Source organism: Crinia signifera, chromosome 1 (assembly GCF_055691185.1).
Source record: "Crinia signifera chromosome 1, ASM5569118v1, whole genome shotgun sequence".
NCBI classification, from domain to species: domain Eukaryota; kingdom Metazoa; phylum Chordata; class Amphibia; order Anura; family Myobatrachidae; genus Crinia; species Crinia signifera.
The window spans coordinates 97,915,801-97,930,799 of NC_139217.1; the positions used below are offsets into that span (position 1 = coordinate 97,915,801).

The 14,999-nt window shown below is 40.0% G+C and overlaps 1 protein-coding gene and 2 pseudogenes across 1 annotated transcript in view; 1 reads left to right on the forward strand and 2 right to left on the reverse strand.

The window, feature by feature from the left end:
* TENM3 (teneurin transmembrane protein 3) overlaps positions 1-14,999 on the reverse strand; it is a 2,716,013-nt gene that overhangs the window by 2,606,040 nt on the left and 94,974 nt on the right. The gene's annotated exons all lie outside the window — the stretch shown is intronic.
* On the reverse strand, positions 3,123-3,242 carry LOC146040307 (5S ribosomal RNA; annotated as a pseudogene).
* On the forward strand, positions 4,966-5,085 carry LOC146040318 (5S ribosomal RNA; annotated as a pseudogene).

The following is a 14,999-nucleotide window of genomic DNA, read 5'->3' on the forward strand; positions in this document are numbered from 1 at the left end:
TCCCTCCCCCCCCTTACCCCTGTTTGATGCTGCACTGTAATCCACAAAAAAATCCTAGTGTGCCCAAGCAAACATGGCCAATAAAGTTGATACTATTCTACTCTATTCTAAATTCATATGCACTGCATTATTCTATCACAGGATAAAAGAAAAATAATAAAATAATAAAGGTCCTTCGGATCTGTATAGGCTTCACCCAGAAGTCTGTTCTCAAAAGTATATGTGGGGAGACACATAAGAGGAAAAAGTTGTAAGAATACTTCTTAAATTCGCATTGTTTCAAATGCAGTATCTCAACCAATATGACTGACCTTTTGCAAAGGCTCTATAGGCACATAAAGGTATCTTTATCCCACCTTGAATCTTATGCATCCCCATTTGGTAAGGATATCACCTGCAGAAGGTGCCCTATATACATCAAAAGGTTTCTTTCAGGGTATTTTCAATCCGCCCTCAGATGGAAAGAAGTTCAGATAATTCCCAGAGGATTTTTCAGAAGAAAATTTATTCCATAAAACGTGCACCACACAATAAAAATCATAAATACAAGCAAGGGCTAAGTCCTGCATCTGAGTCCAGAACAACCAACACCACGGCTCACCCGGGATAAGAGGTGGTGGGTATCCTGAGATGGCAAAACAGGACCTGGACAGCAGAAAAGCAGGATAGCAGACCGACGTTTTTCGGGCACTAGTAGCCCTTTTTCAAGGTGTGGAGGTATGGCTGGCTGTTCCGGGATTTATACCTGAAGTAATCTTGAGTAATAGTAAAACCTGTATTGTAATTTCCATAATAACAATATAAAAACATCAATTCACATTGTTACAATAATAAACGGGCTGCGCTAACAACACAATCCTAATTATACTTGCAATAAATAATGAAAAACGGCATTACAGCTCATAATAATAGTAGGTATCCAAAAAAGTCTGGTATTCTGTTCTTGTATGTATATAGAGATCGGCGCCAAACAGCCAGACACATGGACCGGGGATTAGCGCAGGAAGCGGAGGTGACGAATCCCGCCGCATCCGGTCCAATGGAGTGCATCACTTATTACAGGTGGAACCCATGCAGTCAGATGAACCGTACAGGTCCAGAACTCTTACTCCGGACTTCCTTTGGTGGCCATCTTTTTAATAGAGTATGTGGATGGAGCGCAAATACGGTGGAACTGTACCACTTAACTATCGACAAGGGGTGCAGCTGCTATGGGGCCCAGAGGTGAAGGGGGTCCATCTTTACTGTGTTAATAATATGTTTTACATACATTTATTATCATCAGTTGCTAAATAGGGTGCCCTTAGAAACCTTTGCTATGGGGTCTACGAATATTTAGTTACGCCCCTGTCGATATTTTATCCCACAAAACTGGGTTTTGTTTTTTAATTATGTATTAAACTTATATTCTAATACTTTAAAAAATATAGGGGCTGTTTTGCACCACCCATGTCCATAGCCCCCATTATAAAATAAATTCCCACAACCCATTTTCAAAGGGCCTTATTTGTGGGCTCCCCACCTTGTGACCAATGCATTTTTACTATTATTATTATTATTATTATTATTTTATCGCTGTTATACATCTGGCAAAGTGGTTCTCAACCTCAGTCCTCAGGACCCCCAACAGTACATTTTTTCCAGGTCTCCACACAGAATCACAGGTTAAATAATTAGCTCCATCTGTGATCTTTTAAAATGTGTCAGTGAGTAATGAGTGCACCTGTGCACCTGCCGGGTGACCTGGAAAATGGGCACTGTTGGAGGTTAAGAACCACTGTTCTAGCATAATTTAACGGTATTACTTTATATTCCCCCTCCTACATCCACACTGGCCATTAATCCCACTGGGGTCCCCCCCCTCCCTCATATCAGTCTGACACACACACACACACACACACACCCCAACAACAACAACAACAACAACAACAACAAATGCAGTACTCAGAAGAATGTTTGTCAGGGAGGACTGATAATCTTTACATTTGACGAGATCGGCCAAATTGTGCTGAGACAGGAAATATGTTCCCCCCTTGCACTGTAATCCCGCTGCAGGTGCTCCAGAATCCTGGCCACACAGCGTTCTGTGGCTCAATTCCATCAGTTATATTGGTGGTGGTCATTCCTGTATGACAACATTACTTCTGGGGGATCAGATGAGCCTGAGGAGATTTTTTCTGCTTTTGTGCTGGGCAGCACGTCACATAAATGCCACCTGACCAGATAACATATTCCTGGCTCCAATCACATCACATGCAATGAACCGAGGCAAGTAGTTAAAAAAAAGAGGTGCACAACTGATTTTTGGTGCTAATAAGAACAAGCGTGACCTTATCTTAATTACAGAAACTTAAAAAAACGCCATCAATTCTGTTAGTTGCTTTAGAGCCCATCCGGGATTAAGGACCCTGAAGTTTAAACTTCATTAGTTACAGTATTAGTTACATAGCAGATCTGCCCCTGCTGCTAGTTCAATTATATTGTGTTATAATTGATTGGATTGTACTTGTAATGTGGGGTAGGGTTGGAGCCGCACTGACATAGAATAATTGGTTATTATTTCATTTTGATGACCAACATGAGGACTATTTGAATTAAATTATGATAGTCATGGATTGGTGGTGCGCCCACAGTTTCAGTATAACAACTGAGTGTGGGTTTTTGTTTGCTCAAGAGAGGGCAAACGTAAGACAGAAAAAGAGCTTTGTGGGCGCACTCTTGTATTTGGTAAATATGGAATTAATTTAAAACTTAACTTTTATTTCGATCTTTTTAATATATATTGACCAAGGTTAACAATAGTAAAAAAAGGTAGAGTATGAGGAGTTAGAGAAGGGTACCAATAGTATGTCAGTTATGACAGATATAATTTGTAACAAAATGTTGTGTGATGGCACCTTTCACTTTTCACACTTTACTCTCCATTCAGCGCACTACGTCCTTATCATCATTGACATGTGGACAATGTGATTATGGGCGAAAATGAATGGTTTTTATCACCTACAGGTTCGGATCACCTGTAGGGATGTAGATTACCCCAACAACAGTATATTGGTATTATCACAGCTTGTATTGCTCATGCAGTAGGCGTGTCCAATGCAATTATCTTAGGGATACCTCTATTTATACCACACCAGATGTTCTTCAGGGGTCCCCCACAAGAATACTTTTCTGGCCCGTCACTGCTTTGCTTCCAAGTTCGGAACGTGTTTGGGCATTTCCAGTGAGGTATGGTGGTATTTTCTGAGGTTTTTATTTCCCAGAGTAGAAATTGCCTGGTTAACTGTGGATTAGAGCATTAATAGCTGACTGGATACCGAAATTGTGTGGTCACCAATGTATTAGCAGCTAAATATGTATCTCTTCAATAAGTGCTACAAGAATGACATTACAAGGGGAGAGAAAGAATTAGAAACATAAGGAGGGAAGGGAATGGGGGGAGAAAGAGGGGGAGGGAGAGGTAGGAAGGGGAGGTAGTAGCAATAGGTGATACAAAAAGCAAAATTGCCTATTTGGTATAGATGTTGATTAGGATTAATTATGGCTGCTATTCAAAAATCTGCGGAGTTTAGAGGGTTAGGTACCTAAGTAACAGATATAGCCTGCCTACTTGTTTTTTGGTAGTCAATTCCTCTTAGCAAGAAAGGCAATTAGGTCCAGTATCCACAGTTAATATTGCTGTCCCACAAGATATTTCCGCTCCAACAAAGAGTTAAATACCTCAGTGCCAGACATAACCTGTCTGCTTATATATGGATGGTTAATTGTATTGCACTGAATTGTGTTTGACCCGTATCCACAGTCAAATGTTGCTACAATGCTGCCCCCACTGGTGGCTCAGCTCCGATGCTGGCCACTGCAGGAACTGGCTGACAGTATTTAAACTATACACAGGTTACTTAGTATACACGTATAGTTGTAGCAGATCCTTTAAGTAAACAGAAGTGTCACTCCTCTGCCAGACGCAGATGGAGGACACTGGTACCTGGGACGCCGCCGGGCGTCAGAGCTTGGTATCCGGGCGGGTCTGAGGTACGGCTGGTAGGGGGTCGCAGAGTCGAAGGTCTCCGTTTGGGTAACGCCGCTGCTGCTGTCGCTGGGGTGTCAATTAGACACGTGTTTCGCCGGGATCGGCTTCATCAGTATGCGCCATCTTGATGGCGCACCAGCCGTACCTCAGACCCGCCCGGATACCAAGCTCTGACGCCCGGCGGCGTCCCAGGTACCAGTGTCCTCCATCTGCGTCTGGCAGAGGAGTGACACTTCTGTTTACTTAAAGGATCTGCTACAACTATACGTGTATACTAAGTAACCTGTGTATAGTTTAAATACTGTCAGCCAGTTCCTGCAGTGGCCAGCATCGGAGCTGAGCCACCAGTGGGGGCAGCATTGTAGCAACATTTGACTGTGGATACGGGTCAAACACAATTCAGTGCAATACAATTAACCATCCATATATAAGCAGACAGGTTATGTCTGGCACTGAGGTATTTAACTCTTTGTTGGAGCGGAAATATCTTGTGGGACAGCAATATTAACTGTGGATACTGGACCTAATTGCCTTTCTTGCTAAGAGGAATTGACTACCAAAAAACAAGTAGGCAGGCTATATCTGTTACTTAGGTACCTAACCCTCTAAACTCCGCAGATTTTTGAATAGCAGCCATAATTAATCCTAATCAACATCTATACCAAATAGGCAATTTTGCTTTTTGTATCACCTATTGCTACTACCTCCCCTTCCTACCTCTCCCTCCCCCTCTTTCTCCCCCCATTCCCTTCCCTCCTTATGTTTCTAATTCTTTCTCTCCCCTTGTAATGTCATTCTTGTAGCACTTATTGAAGAGATACATATTTAGCTGCTAATACATTGGTGACCACACAATTTCGGTATCCAGTCAGCTATTAATGCTCTAATCCACAGTTAACCAGGCAATTTCTACTCTGGGAAATAAAAACCTCAGAAAATACCACCATACCTCACTGGAAATGCCCAAACACGTTCCGAACTTGGAAGCAAAGCAGTGACGGGCCAGAAAAGTATTCTTGTGGGGGACCCCTGAAGAACATCTGGTGTGGTATAAATAGAGGTATCCCTAAGATAATTGCATTGGACACGCCTACTGCATGAGCAATACAAGCTGTGATAATACCAATATACTGTTGTTGGGGTAATCTACATCCCTACAGGTGATCCGAACCTGTAGGTGATAAAAACCATTCATTTTCGCCCATAATCACATTGTCCACATGTCAATGATGATAAGGACGTAGTGCGCTGAATGGAGAGTAAAGTGTGAAAAGTGAAAGGTGCCATCACACAACATTTTGTTACAAATTATATCTGTCATAACTGACATACTATTGGTACCCTTCTCTAACTCCTCATACTCTACCTTTTTTTACTATTGTTAACCTTGGTCAATATATATTAAAAAGATCGAAATAAAAGTTAAGTTTTAAATTAATTCCATATTTACCAAATACAAGAGTGCGCCCACAAAGCTCTTTTTCTGTCTTACGTTTGCCCTCTCTTGAGCAAACAAAAACCCACACTGGATTGTACTTGTGCCAACTGAGTACAGTGTTATGGGCAGTTTCCTTTTGTGCTTAGAGATCCTCCATTTAGTCCTTAACCAATGTGTAACATTGCATACAGTACATTAGACTACTCAATAAAAAGATATTTAAAAAATCTGGTGTTAAATTCTATATGTTAAACCATTCAGGATCATATGTAGAAATACAATATCCTTATTGCTAAATGAAATCTTGAGATTTACCCCCAAGATCATTTGTGTAGCCAAATATCACCTTAAAACTCAGGGCCAGATGCACTAAGCTTCAAAAGTGATTAAATGGAGAGTGATAAACAACCAGCCAATCAGCTCCTACCTGCCATGTTACAGGCTGGGTTTGAAAAATGTCAGGCAGGAGCTGATTGGCTGGCTGTTTATCACTTTTAAAGCTTAGTGCATCTGGTCCAAACAATTTATCCATTTGGATCCTAACAAAAAAACAGTAAATTATATAGTATATACAGTAGTAGCTATAAATAACAGAATATTTATTATTATTATTATTATTATAATTATTATTATTATCTAGCACATTAAAGATACATTATTTAGTTCATATAAATATAGTCTCTGCTGTATATTCCTGTTCAATAGTGACAAGTGGTGTCCATCAACTTTTTCAGGCCAATTACCCACGCATTTTAGACCAAATTAGTCTGACTTGCATATGTGGTCTGCTTATTATATCTCATGGATAGGTAGAGTAAACTCAATTAGGATGAACGTTCTTCCTCGGCTCTTATATTTTTTCAATCATTACCATCATATATCCCTCCCCATTTGTATGTTTCTACAATTCCACACTTCTAATTTTGTTTGGAATGATAGATGACTAAGGATAAGATTGAGAATTTTGCATTACCACTCGAGATGTGGGGGTTTAGGCATTCCTGATTTTAAAAGATTCTATCTAGCACAGGCTTGTCCAACCTGCGGCCCTCCAGATGTGCTAAAACTACACATCCCAGCATGCCTTGCCACAATTTGGCTATTAGGGAATGCTAGAATGATGGCAATGCATGCTGGGATGTGTAGTTTTAGCACATCTGGAGGGCCGCAGGTTGGACATGCCTGATCTAGCATCTCAACTGGCTCAATGTGTACAATGGTGCAGCCCAGATGCAAGGAAGGTATGGGTCTATATTGAGGCTGATGAGACTTCACCCTCCTATGGCTAACTAGGGGAAAAACACCCACAATCTGTAAATTCACATCCAGTAGTTGCATGCTCTTTATCTGTGTGGGACTTTGCTAATAGAAAATATAAATTGGCTCATACACCATCCCAAATAGCCCCTCATTTCAAAACCTAAATTTTCCTCCTGGTATGGTTAGATCTCCCTTTCTACACTGGAATAGATTTAACATTCTATTTCTCAATTACTGTATATCACTAGAGATTTAGTCTTCCCCCAATTCTTCCAAATCCAAGACAAATCTGAAATTTCCTCTAAAGATTTTTTTTTGCTTTCTTCAAATTAAAATATTTCATTCAAAGAGAGGCACACATTTGACCAACAGACCTCCTACTAACTTCAAAAATCTATGTTTGAGCTGCTCTTCGGCTATTTTCTGACCTACATTATATACCTTTTTAACCGAAAGATTCTCTTGAATCCGCTTGGGAAAAAAGGACATGAGAATTGCCTTAGATTCTGACGACTGGAAAGAGATATGGTAGAACACTAGCTCAATCTGTGTTAGAATAAAAGAAAATATATACAAACTACTATATAGATGTATCATGTACCCATCTAGGCTGTCTACAATGTATCCTGACACTTTGGACAGATGCTGGAAGTGCTGCTTGGAGGAAGGCACATTTTTACATATTTGGTGGTCCTGTCCAAAAATATGGGAAGAAATTATACATCTCATTTCACAGATCCTCAGAACTCCACTCCCGAATGATGCCGATTTTTTTTCTAATTCCATTAAACTTTCCAGATTTAACGAAGACTCAAAATAAAATGACTCGTCATGTTATTTCAGCCACAACTTGATAGATTGCATTAGACTGGAAGAAAACTACTGCCCCTTCATGCAAGTTATAATAGCTCATATTTGGTACATATATAAAATTGAATACCTCACACGTATAATTAACCACTCTGCCAAATCCTTTAATAACATATAGAACCCCTGGCCATTCAATGAAGCCGTTTCATCCCTGTTCCTTTAACTTTATTTCCCTGGTCACACTACTTAAGTAAATAGATGTTTTATCCGAGGTTCTATCCCAATAACCCTCATTTTCTTTTCAAAATTACCTTCTATCTTTCTTCTTCTTTTCTTTATCTTGCTATCTCTATCAGTGTACGGTTTTGTCCCCACTATATTGGAGGTCTACCTCCTTTCTCTTTAATTTAAAATGGATCACTTCATAATAGCTATATGTACAGAAATATAATTTGCCATTTGTTTATTCATTCATACTTTATATGTCACTGCTGTAGATTTGATGCAATTATTGTAACTGATCTGATCTGCTTAATAAAAAGTTGATTAAAAAAATTATATTTCCTATATTTTCCTAAACATTACAGGCCATTCTGATAATTAAAAATGCTTGCTCAGCAATTTTCACTCCAATTTTGACAAATTCACTTGGCACCGAAGTAAAATCTTAGTAAAATCTGATATAGCAGGCAAAGGTGTTCCCCCTTCAAAGAATTTCCTACAAAAAAGGTGGGGCTGCTTTAAATGTGCATGTACAACATGTAAATTCTTGATTACAGGTGATAAGTTTCACCATCCACATGATGGTAACATTTATCATATCCGGCACCATCTTACATGTGAAAGTAGCTATGTGATATACCAGATTTTATGTCCATGTGGTCTTGCCTATATTGGCAAGACCACCAGAAAATTTAAAGAGCGCATTGCAGGACACCGCTCGGCTATAAAAGCTGCTATCATGTCTGGTACTAGCGAGCAGCCTGTCGCTCGCCACTTTGCTGAGGCGAGGCACAATTTGACTAGCCTACGCTACCGCATGATTGATCATGTTAAACCATCTATTCGTGGCGGCGACAGAAATGCAGCTTTATTACGGTGTGAAGCCAGGTGGATCCACCGTCTTAATGTAATTCATCCTAAGGGCCTTAATGAGATGGTGCCATTATCATGCTTCTTTTAATGATGTATTATGTCACCCTCTAATATAGAATTCTGATTTAATATTAATGAAGATTATGTATTCGTTGTATCTATGTCCTGACCTGTTGCTATTAGACTTTATTTCATTAATTGATATTGAATTAACATATATAATATAGTCTGTTAGGCTTTTCAAATAACTTTTATGTAGATTTATTGAAATTTTAGTATGCTCAGTTCTATTTCCCTGCTTCAGGTGTTATCATCTAGCCTTACATGAACATAGTGTAGCTGGTTATACAGGCGCAAATACATCTGCATGATAGATTGTATGGTGCGTTTTCTATGCAGTAAATCATCATGAATAACTAGCCATTAAGATTAATGTATTATTCGTATGTTTGTACTTGTATTTATGTCCACTGTTGTTTATTTTTGTTTACATGGTAATAGTGGAGGCCGCCTTGTGCTGCAGTCCTGTGGGAAGTCACATGACAATGGCTGTAACGTGATGACGTCATGACACCACCACTGACGGGGTGACGCGGCGAACAGGCGACGCCGATGGTCTGGCGGCCCCGGGATGCACAGGGATGACGTCAAGACCACTTTACCTGCAGGGTATAAGGTGAGCACTTTTTCATTCAATGTTTGTATCCTGATGAAATTTTCGTTTAGAAAATGAAACGTTGATAAGAACGCCGTCTCCTTTGCTTCATTTCCTGACCTGAGTGACACCTCTATTTGGTATTGTATTGGTTCTCCAGTCTTTGCTACTTGGGAATTGGTGGGCACCGGGTTGAAGTATACCTGTGTCAAAATAGTGCCGGCTATATGCTGATTGTATATATATATATATATATATATATATATATATATATATATATATATATTGTGTAGTACAAGATCGCACTCCATCCATCTTAATGCAACTCCCAGGGTGTCATCCAGAATTGGCAAGCAAATTCGTATGTATAGATGAAAAAAAGGACGCACTCTCCAGGTTTTTTTAAATGCAAAATAAAATCAGCTGTGTATTAGATAGTTCATCAAGAATAAAGTAACATGATATACTCAACGTTACGTATCGTTTCAGTCCATCTAGGGACCTTCATCAGGAGTAGTACAACATAGGCATCCAATAGTAAGGCACAGCATGGACCACACAGCAGGCTGTAGGAACCTGCTGTGTGGTCCATGCTGTGCCTTACTATCGGATGCCTATGTTGTACTACTCCTGATGAAGGTCCCTAGATGGACTGAAACGATACGTAACGTTGAGTATATCATGTTACTTTATTCTTGATGAACTATCTAATACACAGCTGATTTTATTTTGCATTTAAAAAAACCTGGAGAGTGCATCCTTTTTTTCATCTATATATATATATATGTATATATATATATATATATATTTATATATATATACAAAGACAGGGGTCTGGCACTCCTCCGCCAACAGGTGGTGGCTTGTAGTTATATTTGCCCGGGTGCACGCACGTGAAACACAGCGTGCTCCAATATACAAATGAATAGATGCGTCACTCCTGACTATTGTCCTGATGACGGGAAGTGTCCCGAAACGCCGTTGACAAACGCCATTAAAATTCATTGTGGTGAAGCCCCAGGAGTGACGCATCTATTCATTTGTATATATATATATATATATATATATATATATATATATATATATATATATATATATATATTATATATTTCCTAAAATAAATTACAAATGAGAATATTATGGCTTTTAGTCTTTATGTTTCTGAGAGAGAATAACTCAATTATTTTTTATAAGTTATTATTATATAAAATATACAGTCGAAATTGCTTTATTTTATTACATAGTTCAAGTCAAATTTTCTGCACAGCACAGATGTCAATGTCCAGCTGTTAAAAGGCTTAACCACTCATTGAGTTTGAATGAAATAATAATAATTAACTGTAATATCTATGCCTGGACATGTTGAAATTATGTGTCTTTGGACAGAACTGACTGAACACTCACTATTGATTTTTATTTAATCCAACTCAAATTATTTCTAACTGAACTACAGTATCTCACATCTCTCCCTCTCTCTCTCTCTCTCTCTCTCTCTCTGATGTGCAGTAGATCTCTCACACAAATCTCTTTCTCAGCTCAGACATTCAAGAGACACAGAGCTGAGGGTTAAAATGTTAGCATTATTTTTGTTAACATTAATTAAAATTCACTGCCTGGCTGTTAAGAAATCACATAATTTATTTGAATGCAATTTGAAAAATATAATTCTTTGAAAATGAAGGAATATTGGCAGACCTGCAGTAATGATCTACAGTGAGTAAAGTCATTGCAAAAAAGAAAACTACTGGTCCATCTGCCCACATTATGCCCATTTCACAAATTTACAGTTTTAGTGCTATGAGTATTGTTTATTGTTCCTTAATGGTTTTTAGGCTTCTTGTTTATTTCCTTGTTTTGGTTTATAATACCTCATTTTTTACTGTTTTGTTTTATGTAAAACATTGTGGTTTGAACACCAATTATAATAATGTTTAAGCTATGTGATGTCAGTGTTTTCCAATTCTTTAAAAGTTTAGGTGAATAGATCAATAGTAAAAAGGCTACATTAGAAATGCATGAACAAATTCCAACACCAGCAGTATAAAATATATATATATATATAAATAAAGAAATATATAAATAAAGAAAAAGAATCACGATCTTATGCAAGTAAACATGTCATCCACTTCAATACACAATTTTACTTGCATAAGATCGTGTTTCTTTTTAGGGTACTTGTGTATTATAGCAGCGCCCATTGCATCGCATACCATAAGGCATGCGATGGTATGCGATGCGACGCGATATCGTGCAATATTGTACAATGTCATACAATTTTAAAATTGTATGACATTGTGTATGGCATACAATGCCATACAATGCCATACAATGTGAAATGCACCCCTACGCCACCCCTCCACTATAAACATGAACCCGAAGCGTGGCGAGCGCAGCGTGCCTGCGAGGGGCGGCGGTACGCATCCTCCGACCTTTTCATACCCCCACTATCCACGTTGGTGCGGAGTTGAGAATAGAAAGTGTGGCGAGCGCAGCGAGCCACCGATCCCGAAGCGTGGCGAGCGGACGCGGATACCTTCACAGGTATCGGCGTCCCCTCGCGGGCTTCACAGGTATCCACGTCCCCTCGCGGGGCACTTTCTATTCTCAACTCCACGCCGACGTGGATAGTGGGGGCATGTAAAGGTCGGAGGACGCGTACCGCCGCCCCTCGCCGGCTCGCATGTTTATAGTGGGGGGGTGGCGTGGGGGTGCATTTAACATTGTAAGCACCCATTTGGGTGCTTAAAAGCACCCTTTAGGGTGCTTATACAATGTTTCATCGCATAGGGGGCAAAAATCGCGTTGCATCACATGCCATCGGGTGCATGGCATGCGATTCGATTCAATAAAAACATAGCGCGATGTACACAAGTACCCTTTTTAGTTTTTGAGTGCCTCCCCTTCACTGGATTTTGTATGCTTATTTTGGGATTGGCACCTAGTGCCGGCATATGGTGGACATTATATATATATATATATATATATATATATATATATATATATATGTATCCCCAATATTCCAACTCGCGCTAAAGCCTATTTCACAAAAAATTATTACAAAGTGATACAATTATATGTTTGGCAGCCTCACCACTAAGTTCCCTGAGGGGTAGGGAACGAACAAAGCCCAATGTTTTTACCCAATAGTGGTGTGGCGCCTACAACAAAGTCCAAATGCAAATTTGCAAGATCCGTATCCAGTGAAGTAAAACCAGAGGTCTTTTTCCAATGGTTTGTTTATTTATTTTTCTTCACAGGATAGTCAGGTAAAAACGCTTGTAGACAATCCCTTGTCTACAAGCGTTTTTACCTGACTATCCTGTGAAGAGAAATAAATAAACAAACCATTGGAAAAAGACCTCCGGTTTTACTTCACTGGATATGGATCTTGCAAATTTGCATTAGGACTTTGTTGTAAGCGCCACACCACTATTGGGTAAAAAAAAAATATATATATATATATATATATATATATATATATATATATATATATATATATCCAATTTGAAAAAACGGCACTCACCAGGGATTTTGAATATTCACAGGTAAATAGCTGGATTTTTATTCCATATCAGGAAACAGCAATTCAAACAAGGGTCAGGTTGACCTGACCCTTGTTTGAATTGCTGTTTCCTGATATGGAATAAAAATCCAGCTATTTACCTGTGAATATTCAAAAGCCCTGGTGAGTGCCGTTTTTTCAAATTGGATATATATGTGTGGCCCCAACGAGGTACCACTGATGTGCGACCCCAGGCGTATGCCAGAATATTTAAGTGTGTGCTGACCCAATCCAGTATATATATATACATACATACATACATACATACATACATACATGAGACAAATACATGGGACAAACTGCAATTACATTGATGCAATGCTACAGTAGCATTGCATCAATGTAATTGTAGTTTGTCCCATGTATTTGCATGGGACATTTAGCGCAACCTCTCCATGTACATATTGCAGCTTTCCTTATTACAAGTATATTTTCATTCTTTGTTTGTTACTGTGTTAGTAACACTGGGTTAGTACCGCTGGCCCGCATGACGCACTTCCGCTATTGGATGTGCGCCAATACCCATTGTGCTATGTAGTTCTCTATGGCGCCTGGACATAGCTCTTTTCCTCTGCTGTGAGTGTATTAGTGGGTTCCACCGGATATCACCGCTGGCACGCACACGCACATCCGGGATCGGATGTGCACTTCCTGGATCCAGTATCCACCGTCTTACGATATGACTGACTTTGCGCACACTAAGTAAGTGTCCTAGTACATACTTTTTTGGCTTACATCACACGCTCACTGATTGTTTTATTACTGTGTCCTGATGGCTATATAGCCTATTTCTGCTTTAATTATGCGTGTCACCGAGTGGGCCAATCAGTGCCCTTTCTACACAGGTGCAGTGCTCAGTAATGATGGGGGTGTATATATGGGTGTTTTGCTATGTGTGTCAGTACTGCTGTTTTTTCTCTGGTGTACCTATGGAACTATTTTGTTGTCTTGATAAAGGCCCTATTCGGGTCGAAACGTCGACTTAAACTATGGCTATTGAATAAAATTGAGTGACTTTTGCTGCAATGGTGAGTGCCCCCGCTTTTTATTAAGCAATTTGGAAATATTATTTGGCCATCTGACTTGGATGACCCTTGCTGTGCTCCCCAACTGATTCATTGCACTTGGATGTGAGTGCTGAAACCCCTGGCTATATATATATCTATCAGGGGCAAATGCAGGATTTTCAGAAGGGGGTTTCCAGAGGGGCGGAGCAATGCACGGAGATGGACACTTAGGTGTCAGTTAAAGTATTATAGATATGTATAAATATAATAATAAAGATATTTTTCCCTCCAGAAAATTATGAATAATAAGCCCGCTCCACTATACACCCCTCCTCTGCGTATTAAACATCCTCTACCACCCTGGAAGTTATGTATTGGGACCCCTTCTCCCACCATCTGTGCAGTAAAGGGGTAATAATTGGAAATTACTGAGCTCTTCATACTGAGCGGTTGATATAAAGTAATACCCCCTACCACCCGCGGGACATCAAAGTTTCCGCTCATAGCACCCCTCATCCCTACCACTGGAGGATAGGTAGGGGCCCCAATACATTGCTATGCCCAGGGGCCATCCAGCCTGCTATATATATCACTCCAGACGGCGGCACTCGACAGAAAACGGAATGTCCAAGCAGGTAAGTATTTCAAATACTTTCGAAATACTTACCTGCTTGGACATTCCGTTTTCTGTCGAGTGCCGCCGTCTGGAGTGATGTGTGTACCCTGAGGGGGACTGGATGGCACCGCGTCCATAGTATTTATGTCAAGGTGTGCTGCTCTAGACTGGGACTATATATATATATATATATATATAGAGGGGTATATAGCAGGCGGCACTCTCGGTTTTCGTGATAAAGCAAATATCCTTTATTGGTCCGACATGTTTCGGGCGTCTGCCCGTCCTCAGGGATCAATATCAAGTCACACAGTGATACATTTTATACACACACATCTAAGAACCCGCCCCCAACACCTTTACATTACCTGGCGTCCGTCTCACCTGTGATTTCCCGCGCAGGTCTCCGTCTCCCCGAGTCCTTCCCAACGTTACCATAGCCGTGACGTCATCAGGGTGTCCGCCTCTCAGCGTCCACTACCTTTCCCGTCATACGGCGTTGTTCTCCGCTGGTCTGGACTTCCGG